This window comes from Humulus lupulus, chromosome X, assembly GCF_963169125.1.
Source record: "Humulus lupulus chromosome X, drHumLupu1.1, whole genome shotgun sequence".
In the NCBI taxonomy this organism is placed as follows: domain Eukaryota; kingdom Viridiplantae; phylum Streptophyta; class Magnoliopsida; order Rosales; family Cannabaceae; genus Humulus; species Humulus lupulus.
Window position 1 is genome coordinate 83,795,391 of NC_084802.1, and position 20,167 is coordinate 83,815,557.

The window sequence follows — 20,167 nt, forward strand, 5'->3', positions numbered from 1 at the left end:
CTTGTTTGCTTTTGACAGCTAACCCCTCAACTGTGCATTTTCTATTTCTACTGCCGTGTAGAAATTCGGGTTCGGATTGGGTGACCGGGGAGCCAAGCTTCCAGTTTCACCTTGGCCCATTGGCTGCTTTCTCGGTCGCTGCTGAACCTCAGGGTTTTGCTCATCGGATATGGCGGCATGGTGGGCCTCCTACCCATCACGATGATCTTCTTCATTACCAAGCCTCGAGCGGGTAGCCACCATGGTTGGGTTTCTGTAATAGCACCAATCTAAATCCTCTCAATGAAAGCACCAAACTGTTGACACGGTTCTTCAGCAACAGATAATTATATGAATAAACAGGATGGATTAGTGCTCGATGATGAACCGTAATATGTAAATATTTATACTCTAAACTGGCGAGAATAGTACAGGGGAAGGTTATAACTCCTTTCCATTTAGGGTGGTTCGAAGGTTAAAATCCCTCTAGTCCACCAGCCAATATTATTGATATATCTCCAGTATTCCTTACAGGATTTTTTTTAACAAACTAGACGCCAACCCCTTGCAACGCCCAAGGTCTCCATATTTATATGGAGAGGACACCTGAGTGTTGGTAAAGGGGGTCATCTCGTGACCTTCTTACCCATCATGTCCTAAAACCTGACAATGAAGTGTTGTCTAATCAATAGGTAAGGGGGATAATGGGCCGCATGGCCCAAACCAGTCGTGGGGTGCCTGAACACGCACGTTTATGTTGCGTGTCTGAGAATTCAGGAATGGAGTAGACACGTGATGTCTGATATGTGCACGTTTACATTGCGTGGTTGACTTCATAAATGGTCGGGGGTGTCAGCTCTATGTCGTACCTCGAGCTTGATGTAGTTCCAGCTCGTGGTGTCCACACTGCTGACCCGATGCCTTCGAGTATTGTTACTAAACCTTTGACTACCTCGAGCTAAAGAGGTGGAGACTCGTAACAACAGCTCCAGGTAGGTGGCTTCCACGTGGCGGATAGAATTATGCCCTTCTCCAGCTCGCTAATAACCCATGGATGTTTAGGGCGTACAATAGTCTTTTCCCAGATTCCCGTTAATTCCTCAAGTGTTCCTGACATTTATAAATTAATCATGCCGTGTCCAATTAATTACGAAATACTTATTCATTACTCGATAAATCTACATTCTCTAAATTCCCAAAATACCCCAGGCTACCCCGAGCCGTGTATTTAAACCCTGCTGTGACTATTTCACTAATCCACTCACTTGGACCGTCTCGAGCCATATAATGCAAATATATCCACATAATAATGTGGTCTCAACCATTTATCACATAAAAATCACATTTATGCCCTCAACGGGCCAAAATTACAAATATGCCCTTATGAACAATAAAGGGCCAACATGCATACTTAATACTCATCAACATGTGTATAATATATTCACATAATTATATTAAGCATGCATGCCACATAGTCACGTATTTAACTAATTAAACACATATATAAACCAATTATGCCTTCTTGACATGCTAATCTAGGCACTAAACCCTATTAGCAATTTTTCGGTCGTTACAACTATCCCCTCCTATTGACAATTTCGTCCTCGAAATTTACCTGAATAACTCGAGATATTGATCCCGCATAGCTGACTCAAGCTCCCAGGCTGTTTCCTCGACCCTACTATTCCTCCATAACACTTTAACTAGAGGAATCGTGTTGTTTCGTAGAATTTTATCTTTCTTATCTAGGACATGAACCAATCATTCCTCATATGAAAAATCCGTCTATAACTCCAAATCCTCATACCTCAACACATGAGTTGTATCTAAGACGTACTTCTGAAGCATGGAGATGTGGAATACGTCGTAAACCCCTAATAATGATTGTGGTAGTGCCCATCTATAGGCCACCTGCCCGATCTTCTCCAGGATCTCAAAAGGTTCTATGAATCTAGGGCTCAAGTTACCCTTTTTCCCAAACCTCCTCACCCCTCGCAGTGGTGACACTTGAAGAAACAGGTGGTCCCCTACTTGGAACTCCATGTCTCTAAGCTTAGGATCAGCGTAGCTCTTCTGTCTACTCTGCGAAGCGAGAATTTGAGCTTGGATCTTCTCAATAGCTTCGATAGTCTTCTGAAACAACTTCAGTCCATAATACTTCCTCTCACCAATCTCATCCCAATGAATGGGTGATCTACATCTTCTTCCATACAATATCTCATATGGAGCTACTCCAATCGTTGATTGATAACTCTTGTTTTATAGAAGCAAAGAACATAATTATGAACCAAGTAGAATGACTGGTTATGAGAAACATGTCCCGTTTGTTTTAAAAGAGCAAGTAGGAGTTTTTTGGGTTTTATGCCCTTATAAAACCATGTTGGACATGTAACATAATTTTATTTTGTCAATAAAAGAAGTAGAAATCATTTAGTTTGACAACCGTGTTACTTGCTTGTTTTCTTACTACATTATTGGAATAATACAAACAGTAATAAAATCCTGAACATATAAATAACTACTACTATAGTGACTGGGTCATAGTGGATTATAATTGTAATTATATGTTCGCAAGAACGAGTCCTAAGATTAAGTCAGTGCATTGGATTTTCACTGATTTAGTAATCTTTGATATGATCTACTTACACATTCGGGGTGTGATGTCTTATCCAAGACATTGACCAAGTAGATAAAATCGAATGTATTTTGTTACATTGGACTAGACCGATATTGATTATTGATAAGATAAGTAAGTATCGTTATTATCTAATCTAATCATATCACAATGTTGACCATGGGTCAATTCAATCTTATTTTTGAGTGATTAATATTTTGTTCATTGTATTATTCAAGTCTTTTGATTTGTTCGTTACCAGCTTACCCTATGGACAAGCTCCTACTTACATATTGGAGATTTGGTAGTATAATTGAGTGGGAGTATAGCTACTGTTTAAGAAGTGAAACGATGATTCCCTTATAACTTTCTCAAGTGTTAAATGATAGAGTACTCATTTCTGTAATTAAGTTTACGGAAATATCATTTACAAGGAACTTAGTGGGAGTAAAGGATAAAATACCAATGAGGGGTAAAATGGTAATTTGCACCCGTCTCATTAGTAGATCATATTTGGAGGACGGAATAACGGTTGTGGTTATAACAATGGATAGTGCAATTCTGAGTCTATAATGGAGTCACGAGGGATTAAAAAGGTGGTGAGTTTATTTGTTATAAATAAACTCACGGTAACTTATTGCATCTTGAGTTCAGGATCCATCGCCCCCACGTCATCTCTTTTCAAAATGAACCTTGTAGTCTAGAATAATTAATTTAATTATTAATTATAAAAATATCATATTGACTAGTTCATTGGAAATAAATAATGTTAAATTATTTATTGATATTTTGTGAGAAGTGAAATAGAAGAAACTTTGAGGCTTTTATTGCAAAGTCTCAAAAAGAGAGTATTATAGTCAATTGGGACAATTTTGTTAATATTGATAGATTTATATTAATATTAATATTAATAAAATGAATTAAATAAATGTTAAAATTATAATTGGTTAATTTTGACAATTATAATTTTGACAAGCATTTGATTAATTATAATTATTAAATAATTAAATTTAAATGGAAAACTAAAACCTATTTTATGTCCTAGCTAATTGCCTATATATACTAGTGTCATAGAATGCATTAAAAGAAAAATTGAATTTGACAAGGTACAAATTCACTACTAGTATTCTATACCTAGCCACTCACTCTCAGTTTTCTCTCAAGGAATTCTCTTCTCTTGTGTTGAGACTTGCCCACACAAACACTAGGTTGTTGTAGAGAGATTTGGATGACTGTGGTCTTGTTTCAAAGCGGTTTGGATTCCTTGCAATACCTACCATTCAACAAAGGACAAAAGGTTAGGGAATCCAAAGGGAGTAGTCATTTTTCTGCTATGCATCTCATAAGCACTCTAATGGTTTTATCATTGTATTTACGAATCTCTGTATGAAAATAATTTCTATGCATGTATTTATGTTTTCTATTGTATGTTATTTTGTACAATAGGGAGCATGCATATAGACTTATATGAATGAGATCCTGCAACCTTATGTATGAAAACATGGATTTTTTACACTTTAAAAAACAAAACTTTTTAATCAAATTAGTGCAGTTTTTTTTTTAAATAAATAAATAACTAAGAAGCATTATTTTTTTTTACTAAGTATTTTAATTGAGTAAAAGATGGTCTAAAGAAAACCTTCCAACTTAATTAGAATGGATATATTTATAAAAATAATATGTTAATCTTGAAATATCATTTTTTTAACAAAGTTAATTATGATGTATTTTATTTATTCTTTGGTAAAGGGAATGAATACCAAATTTCCTTGTCTTAATATAATTATTCACTATTAATTAATATTCGTCAAATAATTAGTTTTGTGCGAAAAAGAAATAGAAAGAGGAGTTCAAAATTCTATTGTTTTTCTTTAAAATAATGATGGGATTAATACTTGGTAATCACCACTAAAATGAGAAAAGTCTTTTTAGTTGTATAGCGATATGATTTTTAACTTATGCTTGCGACATAAATCAAGTTGGTAAATATTTTGCTGAATAATATCCTATGCGATTTCTAAGGATTTAATAGACTAAATTCTACCAATTTGTATGCACTTTCCAAAGTACGCAAGTCCCATGCATGTTTAGTCTTATGTTCAAAATACGTCTTTTAGTTGAGTGAGCGTTTGTTGTTTTGCATTTTCTAAGACCATGATAGTAAGTTTGTGAATTATTCTTTTATGATTTTATGTATGAATTTTTTTAACCTATGCCACCTGTGCATGGCCCATGCACATGCGAGGAATGTTTGTTGGGCATGCATAGCCTTACTTGATATTGAGACGAATATTTGAGTTTTGATTTTTAGGCTCATTGTGATGCATCCCGCTATTTAATTTGCTTTGACTCGAGGTAAGGAATTTAGCTAGATTTTAGTTTTATTTCTGAATGGACTCTAGTTATGGGATATGTATAGATTTGTTGTGCTTCTTAACCATGTGTTGCATCATTAATAAGGCAGACGTGCCCAAAGTCTGGACAATAGGGGTGCAAGGTAAAACATGGACAATAGGGGTGACATGTAAGTGACCAAAAGGAGAGTCACAAGTAATCATTGGACAATAGGGGTGTCATAATCTTATTATGTATGCTTATGTTGCTGATCATTGGACAATAGGGGTGTTATAATCTTATATTGTATGCTTATGTTACTGATCATTGGAAAATATGGGTGTCATGATCTTATGTTGTATATTTATGCTCATGTTGCAAGTGATGATCTCATGATGTACGATTATTCTTATGTCGTAAATAATCTCATGTTTATTATTATGACTTATGTTGATAATGATTGCTATAAGAAAAGTATGTTAAGGATTTAGGAGATATGATATTTATGTTTTTATGATGTGTTTGTACTACCTTTTTGGGCTTTTTGCTCACCCCCTTACTTTCCCCCTTTATGGTAGGCGTCAGGATTTCTTGTGGCACACACAGTGAGGTGGGGCATTCCAAAGTCTAAGTATGCATGTCGTGGGGTGTTCAATGAGTAATAAAACGATCTAGATCACCGCTAAGCCTGCTTATGAATTTATGTTATATTTTATATTTTATTTTGCTATAGTGGGGCTTTTATTTTATTTTCTAAAACTGCATAAAGACGTTATATTTTATTTTAAACTATTGGGTCCAAATTTCATGGTTTTAGAAGTCCCCACTGAACTTTTCCAAATAATAGTATTTTTCTAATAAATGTAATCTAGGAGATGTTTTCAAAGAGAATGGAATAGGCTGTTGTTACAAATGGTATCAGAGACGGTTGTTCATGTTTTCTAAAGGACCCTCTGCATACATACTAAAGACTAGGAAAACCTCACCTCACCGTGTTGTAAGTATTTGCTTTATGTGTTATCTGTTTATTTTATTTTATTTAATGGCTAGTTTTGTGACGAAAATTTAGTAAGAATATCTCCTATGATTAAGGTGAACAAGAAAGAACTCGTCAAAGAAATTCGGGAGAAAGATAAGGTCGAGGACGACACCCGTTATGGAGATTGTAGAGTTGCAACGCTAAAGAATGCTCAAATGATCTTTGAATGCATCCAAGGGATTATCAACAACATTGCACAATACTGTTGAGGACGTTATTTATTGGGATACATTTGAACATACTATTTACGAATTCATGGAACATTTCGATTTCCACCAAACAAGAAAAGTTCCTGGTTCAGAATGATGCAGGGGAATTGGAGGAAAGGGAGTAGACCGTTTATGACATGGAGAGTGAAACGACGTTCCATGAGTTGGTACATACTGTCTCGAAGGTGGTTAGTAGGAAAAGAGCTTTGGCGACCGCCCCAGAGTACTTTGAAATTCCGGAGGATATCTTCGACTACTATTCACGGGACGAGTCCACAATAGAGGACTAGAGTCCTTTCGACATACAACATATTATTATTTAAATAAATGGGATTTCCATAAAATCCCATGGATTATTATGTTTAGTTTTTTATATTTTTGACATGTTTTTGGATATTTTGGTTTCATGCATGTTTTTTGTAATTTTGGATATTTATGAATTCTATCTATTCTTCTCTATCTTTGCAAACTATAGATGATGTATGGATGCACAAACTCCTTTACGATTAACTCTTAAGTATTCAACACAATGCGATTTTTACCCTCTAATGATGATTTCTTTTGGTCCCTTAGAATATAATCATGTCGATCAGCGGAAGAGGCACAAGACATGGTAGAGGAAGGGGAGGAGGTCACGGAAGAGGTGCCCTTTATAACACCCTGGATACCCCAGAATAGTTACGGTGAACCGTGAACCAAAAATTTGATCAGCTACCCGAGTCCTTTGGTTAAAAACGTGCTCTAAATGTGATTAACAGGTTAAGGTGGAAGAACCAATAAAAAGGAAAGGATATCTTTCATTACAAACCGCTCTGCAGAGCTAATCAAAACATTTACAAGTTGTTCTCAGTACAAAATTGTCATTACTGTTTCAAATTTACAATCCCGCCGACCTAAGCGGCAAAAATAGGGTAAACCCCCTAGTTATTCTGAGAACGCCTTGGCCGTGGTGGTCAAGCGGCCGCATATGTACACATCATCACCTAAGCTCTCCTCTCAAGGCTGGGTGAGCTTTTCTTTCCCTTTACCTGCACCACATAGCACCCTTGAGCCAAGGCCTAGAAAGAAAACTCAATATAGCATGATATAATATCAACAATGATCATAATAATCACTCAGGGCTATCAGTCCAAACAGATAGGTGACAGTCGCAAAAGTCACGAAAGTGGGTACAACCCCCTCTAGCCAAGTGACGATAGGGTCACCAGAGCTTAACAGATAAGTGAACCTTTCATAAGTTTGAACAGGATAGGTGTATGGTGACTAGTCACCAACATAACCTTCCTCATGACCATAGAGTCATAACCCTGGAACATTGTTCCCTAGCCATGTGACAACAGTCACCGGGGCCTTATGCCCTGGCTCTGAGTAACTAGTCTTAGACTAGCCAAGCACTTATAAGTTCATCGACCTTAGGGTCGGTCCAGCATTAATGCCATAGAGCCATTCAATACTGGTATTGATTAGATCTAATCTTCATTTGGCCTTGCGTTCATGATGCTATGCCATTTCTGACTCTTAGGTCAGTATCCCTGACTAGTCAGTACATATTAAAGTATACAAAATTCACTAGCATATAATATGCAATCCATGTCCACATTTATCAACCAACATGCCTCAATAAAAATCATGCATGTCATATACATATACACAGGGTGCGGTTGTATTCATACACTATTTTCTTACCTCAGATTTGAGCTAGAATGATAAAAAGAACGACCCTTGAGAACGATCAACCTTTAGTCCTTTAGCGATCACCTAATCATAATCAAACACGGGACATCATTAATAATAATGATCAACATAGGTTTACAAACCAATATATAGCCTCCGGGAGATTAATCCAAACTAATCCAAGTAGTAGGAACACTCCTGAGGCCTATAACTAAGTTCCCGGGGTCAAAACGTGCAAACGGGGTGAAAACTGGGCAAGGGCTGCCGCCCTAGCATCTTGGGCCGCGGCCCCCAGAATTTCCTGAGGCAAGCGCCGTAGCGCCCTTCATCAAGGGACGCGGCGCCCAGCAAGAACAAAAGGCCCACCTGCCTCCTCGAGCTAGGGTTGCAGCGCCCAAGAACAGGATCGCAGTGCCCAACCCAGAACCATTCCCAAACGTGTTTTCAACACTCCAAAGCCTCCAAATCATACCTAAACTTTCCCCAATCATCAAAAAAAAGTTCCCAAGCTTCCCAAAGCTCCAAAACCCTCAAAACCCAAGGTTCAAACCCACCAAAAACTCAACAATTTACAAAATCCAATTTAAAGCTTAGAAACCCGAAAAAACTCAAAACTTAAACTTTGATTACCTTCGATTGGGTTGTTTTCCTTCAAATCCTTCGGTTAAGATGCTTCTAATCTTTCCTAGGATCGCTATGCCTCAATCCTCGCTCGATTCCGACTCCTAGAACTCAAGATTTCTTCAAAAAGGCTCAAACGGTAAAACGAACTAACGAAAGGGAGAACGAGAGGTTTTCTAACGTACGTTCTATCTGATAAGCTACTTCAAGCTTAAGTAACCTCAAATAATACCTAGTGCTCGGGGTCCCGAAAATACCCCCAGGGACATTATAGTCAAAACCTCCAAAATTTCCTCCTGATCTCAAATATTCCCAATTTATCATCAAATAAACATTCCTAATACCCAAAAGTTGACCCCGTTATGACAAAACCGCTAATCCATTATATATGACCATCTCATGCCGAATTGCTCGAATATATCTCCATAATAATGGAATCTCATTCACAATTCACAATATGCACCCAAATATACAAATATACCCTTAACGGGCCAAATCATCAAAACATCATAATATTCAAATGTGGACCCACATGCACGCATATAACATCATATCATAATATAATTCACATATACATGCATATTATCATTTAATGGCTTAATTAAACAAGTATGGCCCTCCCGGCCTACTAATCCTGCCATTAAACCATACCGAAGAATTCAGGGCATTACAACATTCCCCTCCTTACAGAAATTTCATCCTCGAAATTTACCTGAACAGCTCAGGATACTGATTCAGCATGTCTGATTCCAGCTCCCTGGTCGCTTCCTCGACCGTGTTGTTCCTCCACAATACCTTAACTAAAGGTATCATCTTATTCCTGAGAACTTTATCCATTCTATCAAGTATCTGGACAGGCTATTCCTCATAGGAGAGATCTGCCTCAAGCTCCAGATCTTCATAACTCAAAATATGATTAACATCAGGCACATAACCTCCGAAGAGCTGAAACATGAAATACATTATGCACGGCCGATAACGCTGAAGGCAAAGCCAACCTGTAAGCCACCTGACCAATCCTTTCCAGGATCTCAAATGGACCTACATATCTGGGGCTCAGCTTGCCCTTTTCCCAAACCTTCTCATCCCTTTCCATGGCGAGACTCTAAGGAAGACATAGTCTCCTACCTGGAATTCCACGTTCCTGCGTTTAGGATCTGCATAGCTCTTCTGTCTACTCTGAGAAGTAAGCATTCTAGCTCTAATGTTCTCAATGGCCTCATTGGTCCTCTAAACTGCCTCAGGACCTAAGTATCTCTTTTCACCTGTCTCATCCCAATGAATGGGAGATCTACACTTTCTACCATACAGCATCTCATAAGGTGCAACTCCAATGGTAGACTGATAACTGTTATTATAGGAGAACTCTATCAAAGGCAGATACTTACTCCAAGATCCACCAAAGTCCAGCACACATGATCTCAACATGTCCTCTAATATCTAGATCGTCCTCTCAAATTTCCCATCTGTCTAAGGATGATAGGCAGTATTGAACTTCAACTGTGTCCCCATGGCCTTCTACAAACTCCCCCAGATCTTGGAAGTAAAAGTAGGGTCCCGATCTGACACGATCGACCTAGGCGCACCATGGAGCGGAATGATCTCTCTCACATAGTGATCTGCATACTGGTCAACTGTATAAGTAGTTCTCACTGGCAGAAAGTGAGCTGACTTGGTGTAGCGATCCACTATCACACAAATGGAATCATGCTGACCAACAGTCCTGGGTAAGCCCACCATAAAATCCATTGTGATGTCTTCCCACTTCCACTCTGGGATATCCAGAGGCTTCAATAAACCTGTCGGCCTCTGATGCTCAGCCTTGACCTGTTGACATGTCAAGCACTTAGCCACATATTCTACTACATCTCTTTTCATCCTTGGCCACCAATACAATGATCTCACATCCTGATACATCTTCGTGGTGCCTGGACGCAAAGAGTAAGGTGTAGTATGAGATTCATCTAGAATCTCTCGCCTCAAAGCAGTGTCTAATGGAACACATATCCGCCCCTTGTATTTCAACAAGCCTAGCTCAGACACTGTATAATCTCTGGATGCTCTAGCCAAAACATCCTCTCTGATCTTGATCAGTTGTGGATCACTCAACTGACCCTCCTTAATTCTCTCTAACAACGTAGACTTTAGCGTAATATTAGCCAACTGACCCACCAGCAACTCTATACCAGCTCTGGTCATATCATTAGCTAACTCCCTGGCTATCAGCCTCATACCACGAATCTGTCCCGGACCCTTCCGGCTTAAAGCATCAGCTACCACGTTGGCCTTTCTTGGATGATACAGAATCTCACAGTCATAATCTTTTACTAACTCCAGCCAACGCCTTTGCCTCATATTCAAATCTTTCTGGGTGAAGAAGTACTTCAGGCTCTTGTGGTCTGTAAAAATCTCACACTTCTCTCCATAGAGATAATGCCTCCATATCTTCAAAGCAAAAACCACAGCCGCCAACTCTAAATCATGAGTGCGATATCTCTTTTCATACTCCTTCAACTGCCAAGAAGCATAAGCAATTACCTTCTCTGATTGCATTAAAACACAGCCCAAACCCTGATGAGAAGCATCACAATAAATCACAAACTTCTCCTGATCAGTTGGAAGGCTCAGAATCGGAGCTGTAATCAATCTTTGCTTCAGTTCTTGGAAGTTGTTCTCACATTTATCTGACCACACAAATTTCTGGCTATTGCGTGTAGCTCGGTCAATGCAGTAGAAATCTTTGAGAAGCCTTCCACGAAACGCCTATAATAACCTGCCAATCCAAGGAAACTTCTAACCTCAAAAGCATTCTTTGGCCTTGGCTAATCTCTGACCCTTCGATCTTTGCTAGATCTACCATAATCCCCTCCTTACTGACAATATGTCCAAGAAAGGATACTTGAGATAACCAGAACTCACATTTCTTGAACTTAGCAAATAGTCTGTGTTCCCTCAGTTTCTGTAGAACCAATCTCAAGTGATACTCATGTTCTGACTCTAACTGAGAATATACCAGAATGTCATCAATAAAGACAATCACAAACTAGTCTAGATAATCTTTGAACGCCCTATTCATCAGATCCATAAAAGCAGCAGGGGCATTAGTCAATCCAAATGACATAACTAGGAACTCATAATGCCCATACCTGGTATGAAAAGCAGTCTTGGGTATATCTCCTTCCTTGACCCTCAACTGATGCTAACCAGAACGAAGGTCGATCTTTCAGAATACCTTCTTACCCTGCAACTGATCAAACACATCATCTATCCTGCGCAAAGGATACTTATTCTTAATTGTCAGCTTATTCAGTTCCCTGTAATCAATACACATTCTCAGAGAACCATCTTTCTTCTTTACAAACAGAACTGGCGCACCCCAAGGTGAGAAACTAGGTCTGATAAAACCCAAATCCAACAGTTCTTGCAACTGTACTTTTAATTCTTTCAACTCAGCTAGGGCCATTCTGTAAGGCGCTCTAGACACTGGCTCCGTCCCTGGTGCCAGTTCTATAACAAACTCAATTTCTCTATGTGGTGGCAACCCTGGAAAATCCTCTGGAAACACATCTAGAAACTCACAAACTAACCTGGTATCCTCTGGTCTTACTGGCACGACCTGGGTGGTATCGACCACACTGGCTAAGAATCCAATGCAACCTCCTTGCAATAAATCCTTAGCCCTCAATGCAGAAATCATAGGAATGCGAGGTCCATGCACAGCACCAACAAACACAAAAGGATCCTCACCTTTAGGCTCAAAGGTGACCATCTTCCTTCTGCAATCAATGGTTGCCCCATACATTTCCAACCAATCCATACCCAGTATCATACCAAAGTCAGTCATAACGAACTCTATTAAATCCACTGATAACTCTCTGCCCTCTACTGTCACTGGCGAAGATCTGACCCATCTCCTGGATACCACTAACTCTCTAGTGGGTAATAAAGTACCAAACCCCACAGCTTAAAAATCACAAGGTCTACAGAGTCTATCAATAACACTACTAGCAACAAAATAATGTGTAGCACCAGAATCAATCAACACATTATAAGGGGTTCCAGCACTAAGAAGCTGACCTGTAACAACTGAGGGAGAAGCCTCAGCTTCTGCTTGAGTCAATGCAAACACTCGATCTGGGGTCGAGCTGTCCGCTTTTCTGGGTTCTTCTTTTCTTGCCTTAGGGCAATCCTTTTTAAGATGACCCACTGCTCCACATGAGAAGCAGGCCTTTGCCCTACATTCTCCCAAGTGATGCCTCTTGCACCTAGGGCACTCTGGATAAGACTTCCAGGCTTCACCACCACCTGGACGACCCATAGAAATACCACGGGGTTGCCTATCATGACCTGGAACTGGGAAGGTTTTAGGAACCTTCCTCTTCTGATCACTAGGGCCAACACCTCTACCTGAACCCACAAATGGAGGACCTGGCCTCCTGAATTCCTTTTTGGTTGCACTATCATGCCAAATTCTGTTCTCTGCACTCTCAGCTGTGAGTGCCTTCTCAACCACCTGTGTATAGGTAGTAACCCCAGCCACAGTGGTGATGCGTACATCTCGGGCGAATCTAGGCTGTAGCCCCTGCAAGAATCTCTCTCTCCTGGTCCCATCAGTGGGCACCAGCTCCATGGAAAACTTTACCAAATGATCAAAATTCAGGGCGTACTTAGTGACTAATAAGTTCCCCTGCATTAGCCTAATGAACTCCTCGGCCTTCGACGCTCTAATAGCATCATTATAATATTTTTCATTGAACAGAGTTTGAAACTCTTCCCAAGTCAGGGCATTCACATTCTTGGTCTGGGTAATCACTTCCCACCAAATCCGGGCATCCTCCGGAAATACATAAATGGCACAGGCCACCCTCTCATTACCAGATACCCTCATCAAATCAAGGATAGTGGTAACCATGCTCATCCATTGTTCAGCCTTGGCAGGATCTACATTGCCCTCAAATACTGGAGGTTGTTGCTTCCTGAACCTTTCATAAAGAGGCTCCCATTTATTTCCAACCTCAGGCAGCTGCCCAGCTGCTGGCACCAACACAGGAGGTGCCTCCGATACACTGGCCACAATAGTCCCTTGTTGTTGCTTCAAGAGACGAAGCTCTTCCCCCTGTCTTAATACTGACTATCTGCTGCCAGTTAACAGGAGCTGGCTGTGGAATCTGTGACTGGTCATTCTCTTGACCCTGGCTGTTATTATTGTTCTGGCCCTGATCACTCTGGCTAGCTGAAGTACCTGACTGCCCTTGGCTCATTCTTATATGATACCTTGCTGAAATAATGATCAATACGGCCAGTCAGGTAGTAATAACTAAACCTCTTGCCGCCTTACGATCCAAGAACAAGCAGACAATTATCACATTCCACAGTCATACAATTATACAAGCAGATACATGTCTCTAGCATTCAACACTAAGCATGTATCACATAATAGTTCATAATCAACCATACTTATAAGTACGTTCCAGCAATCCCAGTACTAATAAGCACACATTTGCTGAGGATATAATATTTTAGGGCACCGGTTTAACATGGTGTCTCATGCATACAGGTAAAGCATATACACCACATTTAAGCAGTTATGCATATAACTACGTAAATAGTTACCAAACCATGAGTCGACCTTGACTATAGTGATGTGTGTACATACCCTGCCAGTCTGCAGGAACCCTAACCTTGGCATTGCTCTGATACCAAGTTGTAACGCCATGGTTACCCCAGAACAGTTACGGTGAACCGGAAATTTGACCCACTACCCGAGTCCTTTGGTTAAAAATGTGCTCTAAATGTGATTAACAGGTTAAGGTGGAAAAACCAATAAAAAGGAAAGGATATCTTTCATTACAAACTGCTCTGCAGAGCTAATCAAAACATTTACAAGTTGTTCTCAAATTTACAATCCCGCCGACCTAAGCGGCAAAAATAGGGTAAACCTCCTAGTTCCTCTGAGAACGCCTTGGCCGTGGTGGTCAAGCGGCCGCATATGTACACATCATCACCTAAGCTCTCCACTCAAGGCTGGGTGAGCTTTTCTTTCCCTTTACCTGCACCACATAGCACCCTTGAGCCAAGGCCCAGCAAGAAAACTCAACATAGTATGATATAATATCAACAATGATCATAATAATCACTCAGGGCTATCAGTCCAAACAGATAGGTGACAGTCGCAAAAGTCACGAAAGTGGGTACAACCCCCTCTAGCCAAGTGACGATAGGGTTACCAGGGCTTAACAGATAAGTGAACCTTTCATAAGTTTGAACAGGATAGGTGTATGGTGACTAGTCACCAACATAACCTTCCTCATGACCATAGAGTCATAACCCTGGAACATCGTTCCCTAGCCATGTGACAACAGTCACCGGGGCCTCATTCCCTGGCTCTGAGTAACTAGTCTTAGACTAGCCAAGCACTTATAAGTTCATCGACCTTAGGGTCGGTCCAGCATTAATGCCATAGAGCCATTCAATGCTGATATTGATGATATCTAATCTTCATTTGGCCTTGCGTTCATGACGCTATGCCATTTCTGACTCTTAGGTCAGTATCCCTGACTAGTCAATACATATTAAAGTATACAACATTCACTAGCATATAATATGCAATCCATGTCCACATTTATCAACCAACATGCCTCAATAAAAATCATGCATGTCATATACATATACACAGTGTGCGGTTGTATTCATACACTGTTTTCTTACCTCAGATTCGAGCTAAAATGATAAAAAGAACGACCCTTGAGAACGATCAACCTTCAGTCCTTTAGCGGTCACCTAATCATAACCAAACACGGGACATCATTTATAATAATGATCAACATAGGTTTCCAAACCAATATCTAGCCTCCGGGAGATTAATCCAAACTAATCCAAGTAGTAGGAACACTCCTGAGGCCTATAACTAAGTTCCCAGGGTCAAAACGTGCAAACGGGGTGAAAACTGGGCAAGGGCTGCGACCTTGGCACCTTGGGCCGCGGACCCCAGAACTTCCTGAGGCAAGTGCCGCATCGCCATTAATCAAGGGCCGCGACGCCCAGCAAGAGCAGATAGCCCACCTGCCTCCTCGAGCTAGGGTTGCGGTGACCAAGACCAGGGTCGCAGTGCCCAACCCAGAACCATTCCCAAATGTGTTTTAAACACTCCAAAGCCTCCAAAATCATACCTAAAATTTCCCCAACCATCAAAAAAAAGTTCCCAAGCTTCCCAAAGCTCAAAAACCCTCAAAACCCAAGGTTCAAACCAACCAAAAACTAAAAAATTTACAAAATCCAATTCAAAGCTTAGAAACCCGAAAAAACTCAAAACTTAAACTTCAATTACCTTCGATTGGGTTGTTTTCCGTCAAATCCTTCATTTAAGAAGCTTCTAATCTTTCGTAGGATCGCTATGCCTCGATCCTCGCTCGATTCCGACTCCTAGAACTCGAGATTTCTTCAAAAAGGCTCAAACGGTAAAACGAACTAACGAAAGGGAGAACGAGAGGTTTTCTAACGTACGTTCTATCTGATAAGCTACTTCAAGCTTAAGTAACCTCAAATAAAACCTAGTGCTCGGGGTCCCAAAAATACCCCCGGGGACATTATAGTCAAAACCTCAAAAATTTCCTCCTGATCTCAAATATTCCCAATTTATCATCAAATAAAGATTTCTAATACCCCAAAATTGACCCTTATGACAAAACTGCTAATCCATTATATATGACTGTCTCATGCCGAATAGCTCGAATATATCTCCATAATAATGGAATCTCATTCACAATTCACAATATGCACCCAAATATACAAATATACCCTTAACGGGCCAAATCATCAAAATAGCATAATATTCAAATGTGGACCCACATGCATGCATATAACATCATATCAGAATATATTTCACATATAAATGCATATTATCATTTAATGGCTTAATTAAACAAGTATGGCCCTCCCGGCCTACTAATCCTGCCATTAAACCATACCAGAGAATTCAGGGCATTACACCCCTACATACCCTAATGCTGTTGAAATGCTTAACATGGAGATGCCACCAGCCCAACCAGCAGCCCCAGCTGCACCAGCGTGCTTATGAATTTTATGTTATTTTTTATGTCATGGGGAATGAAATGAGCGAGAAAATGATCTAGATAAACGCCAAGCGTGATTATGAATTTTATGTTATAGTATATATCTTATTATGCTACAATGGTACATTTATTTTATTTTCTAAAACTGCACAAAGACGTTATATTTTATTTCAAACTATTGGGCCCAAATTGCATGTTTTAAAAAGGCCCCACTGAACTTTTCCAAATCTTGTAATTTTTCTAATAAAAGTGAAATGAGTGACGTTTTAAAAGAGAATGGAATAGGTTGTTGTTACAGACATCATGAAGTCCAGGATGGAGGTGATCATGCTCATCCACTACTTAGCCCTAAAAGGGTCTCGGCCTCCCTCAAAAGTTGGAGGGTGTTGCTTCCCAAACCTTTCATATAACAGTTCCCAACCATTTTCAACCTCTTGCTGTCCATAACTTGTACCTCTACAGGTGTTGCGAGTGGGGCAGCGTTCCCTGATGGAACTTGCTGTCTCAGCGGCCCAATATTTTCTTATTGCCTGTAAAGTCTTCCTTGCATATTGCAAGCTCTTTTTGCAAATCCTGAGGGCCAGGTGGAGTGTTCTGGCGCTGAATATCATCTCTAGCTTCGATATACTCGCTACAGAGTTTGTTTGATCAACTTGGATGCATAACTTCAAAATATGTCTACAATCAATGACTTAGCTTATCAGGCGATGATACCATATATAGAAACCGTCCCACGGTCCAAAACAAAAAAATATAGGATACACATGCAACAACAATGCTAATAAGCATTTCTATCACACTCACATTTTACAACAACGCTAACAAGTATTTCTTCCATATTCACCTAGCAGTTAAAAGCTAGGCCCTATCAGTATATTCCATGCTCCCTATTCTAGCATGCAGATAAAGCATATAGCTCACTTCAGTAGTTAATCACGTATTCAACATATTAGTTTATGAACAGTGCGTTGAGTGAGTCTTATGCAACGAGCATGCATATTTAGCACGTCTTCATGAACCATAAAGCCCTATCAGCTCGGACACCAAGTTGTAACACCCTACTATAATAAAACAGTTACACTATGTGTATAAAATTGTCTTAACTCGTTAAGTGAGTCATTTAGAATCAAAAGTGCAATTAAGATTAAACAATAGATTATATACTAAAATTTTTGGTCAAAGAATTAGACTTTTCATAAAAAAAATTAAACTTATAGAATGGATCTAAAATAGTTTTAAATAAAATACAATTATTTCAAAGGTTACAAAAATAGCCGAGCTAGGCGGCAAAGCTGAACTTATACCCTAATTCCCTATTCACGATGCATATGCTATTTTTCTTACCATGAGTCCTCTGTAGAAAACAGAATGACCCTGAATGCGATCCTTTTCTCGAGCCTTGCAGAAACCTTGTCACGTTATAAATGGTACACTCATTAGGAAATATATCTAATAAACACCATCCAAGACTAAGCCCTAGCGCTCGGGATCTTCAATTCCAACCCACCAAGTAATGGAATTGTCCTTTGAGCCCCCCCATGTCTAATTCCCGAAACCCTAAAAATTGTACCTTGAAAAGGCATTAGCATCGCGATGCCCTACTATAGGGCTGTGGTGCCACAGTAGCCAAAGAGCAAACCGTGGTCTCGAGTAAATGCATCTGCGCCGCGGCGCCACTGTAAAAACCAAAAAAACCTGCAATTTCAACCCTCAAGACCTAACCAATTCGATCCGAAACATAGTTCTAGCAAGTTTTATACAAAATATAACCTCCATACAGCCTAAGCAACTTATATACAACAATAGGACACCACCAAACCTACCAAAAACACCTTAAAATCACAAATTTCTATAATTGAGTTTCAAACTCAACTTTTATCCCAAAAAATCCGAGAATCCAACTAAATTCATAAACTCATAAACAAATCAAAGCCTAAAGAAATTGCAATACTTGATTCTAACCCTTATCGAACATCTAAAACAACCTTTCACCATTTATTTGCAAGAATTGAGTTAAAATCTCAAAATCTAAGAACACCAAGAAAACTTAAAAGATGTTTTAAGTTAAGTTATTAGACCTCTGAATTTTCAAAAATCTCAGGTGTGGATGTGTTTTGGCCACCACCTAATCCTTCCAAATAATTCAATTTATCTAGGAAATTCCTCAAATTCCAAGCTTGGACTTAGCTCTTTTGTTTAGTGTGTTTGAGTGAACTCTTGCAAATGACCAAGGAGAAGAGTGGAAGTGTGTAGAACGTGAAAGGCCGGTTGTTGCCTATTTTTGTCAAATGACCATTATAGCCTATTTTCTTAACTTATCTTCGAAGTACCCCAAGGGAAAAATGGTGATTTAGCTTAAATTCCCATTGAAACTCAAATTACACCTTAAAATCTCAATTTAATTCTCTAATCTTCAAAATATAAATATTTCTCCCAATATATTTCATTTTCCAATAATTCCCAAAATATGCAAAATTTACAAAATACCTCTAAGCTTGACCTGAGCCGAGCATTTACTCCGGTTGTGACATTTCTGATAAACTTGCTCGAAATGATTCACTCATGCCGAATATCACGAATATATCCACATAATAATGTGGTCTCAAGCACATAGCACAATCAATTACAAATATACCCTCAATGGGTCAAAATAACAAAAATGCATTTTTTTAACAAAAGCGGGTATTTAAACACATTTAATACACATAATCATGCACACTCAACCATATAATCATATAAACCACATAAATAAATTAATTCACAATTAATTACCTCACGTTCCCACCTGACACGTTAATGAAACACTTGATTCTATTAGAAGTTTCAGGAAGGTACAACTCTCACCTCATAATAGAAATTTTGTCCTTGAAATTTACTTGAACACCTCGGGAAACTGATCCCGCATATCCGACTCCAACTCCCAAGTCGCTTCCTCTACCTCATTTTTTCCCATAAAACATTAACTAACATAATAGTCTTGTTTCGTAAGACTTTGTCTTTCCTATCCAGAATCTGAACTGGTCTCTCTTCATATGAGAAATCTATTTGTAATTGCAATATCTAATAACTAAGTACAAGTGTCGTATTTGATACGTACCTCTGATTCATCGACACATGAAATACTTCATGAACTCCGACAAATCTGGGGGGCAGAGCCAATCTGTAAGCTACCTACCCATTCCTTTTTAGAATCTCTAAAGGTCCTACAAACCTAGGGCCCAAAGACAAAGCACATAAAATTATAAATATACCATTAACGTGTCTAAATTTTGAAAATACCGCTTTGTAACAAAAGCGGGTCTTTAAACATATTTAATACACATAATCATGCATACTCAACCATATAATCAAATAAACCCCATAAATTAATTAATTCACATATAATTACTCGACATGTCCCAGCTCGCTAATCAAAGCACTTAATTGAGGATACTACAATCGGTCCTGAGGAGGAACATGCCGAGCATCTGATGTGAGGCACATGACACGTTCCTATTGGTCGGGGCTCTGCAACAGTAATAAATGGAAGGGCATGAGTCCTGTGTTCGTATTAAATAATATCAAATACACAACGAATTGTATGGGGAGGAGATTTTAAAATATTATTAATACCAAACAGGAGCAT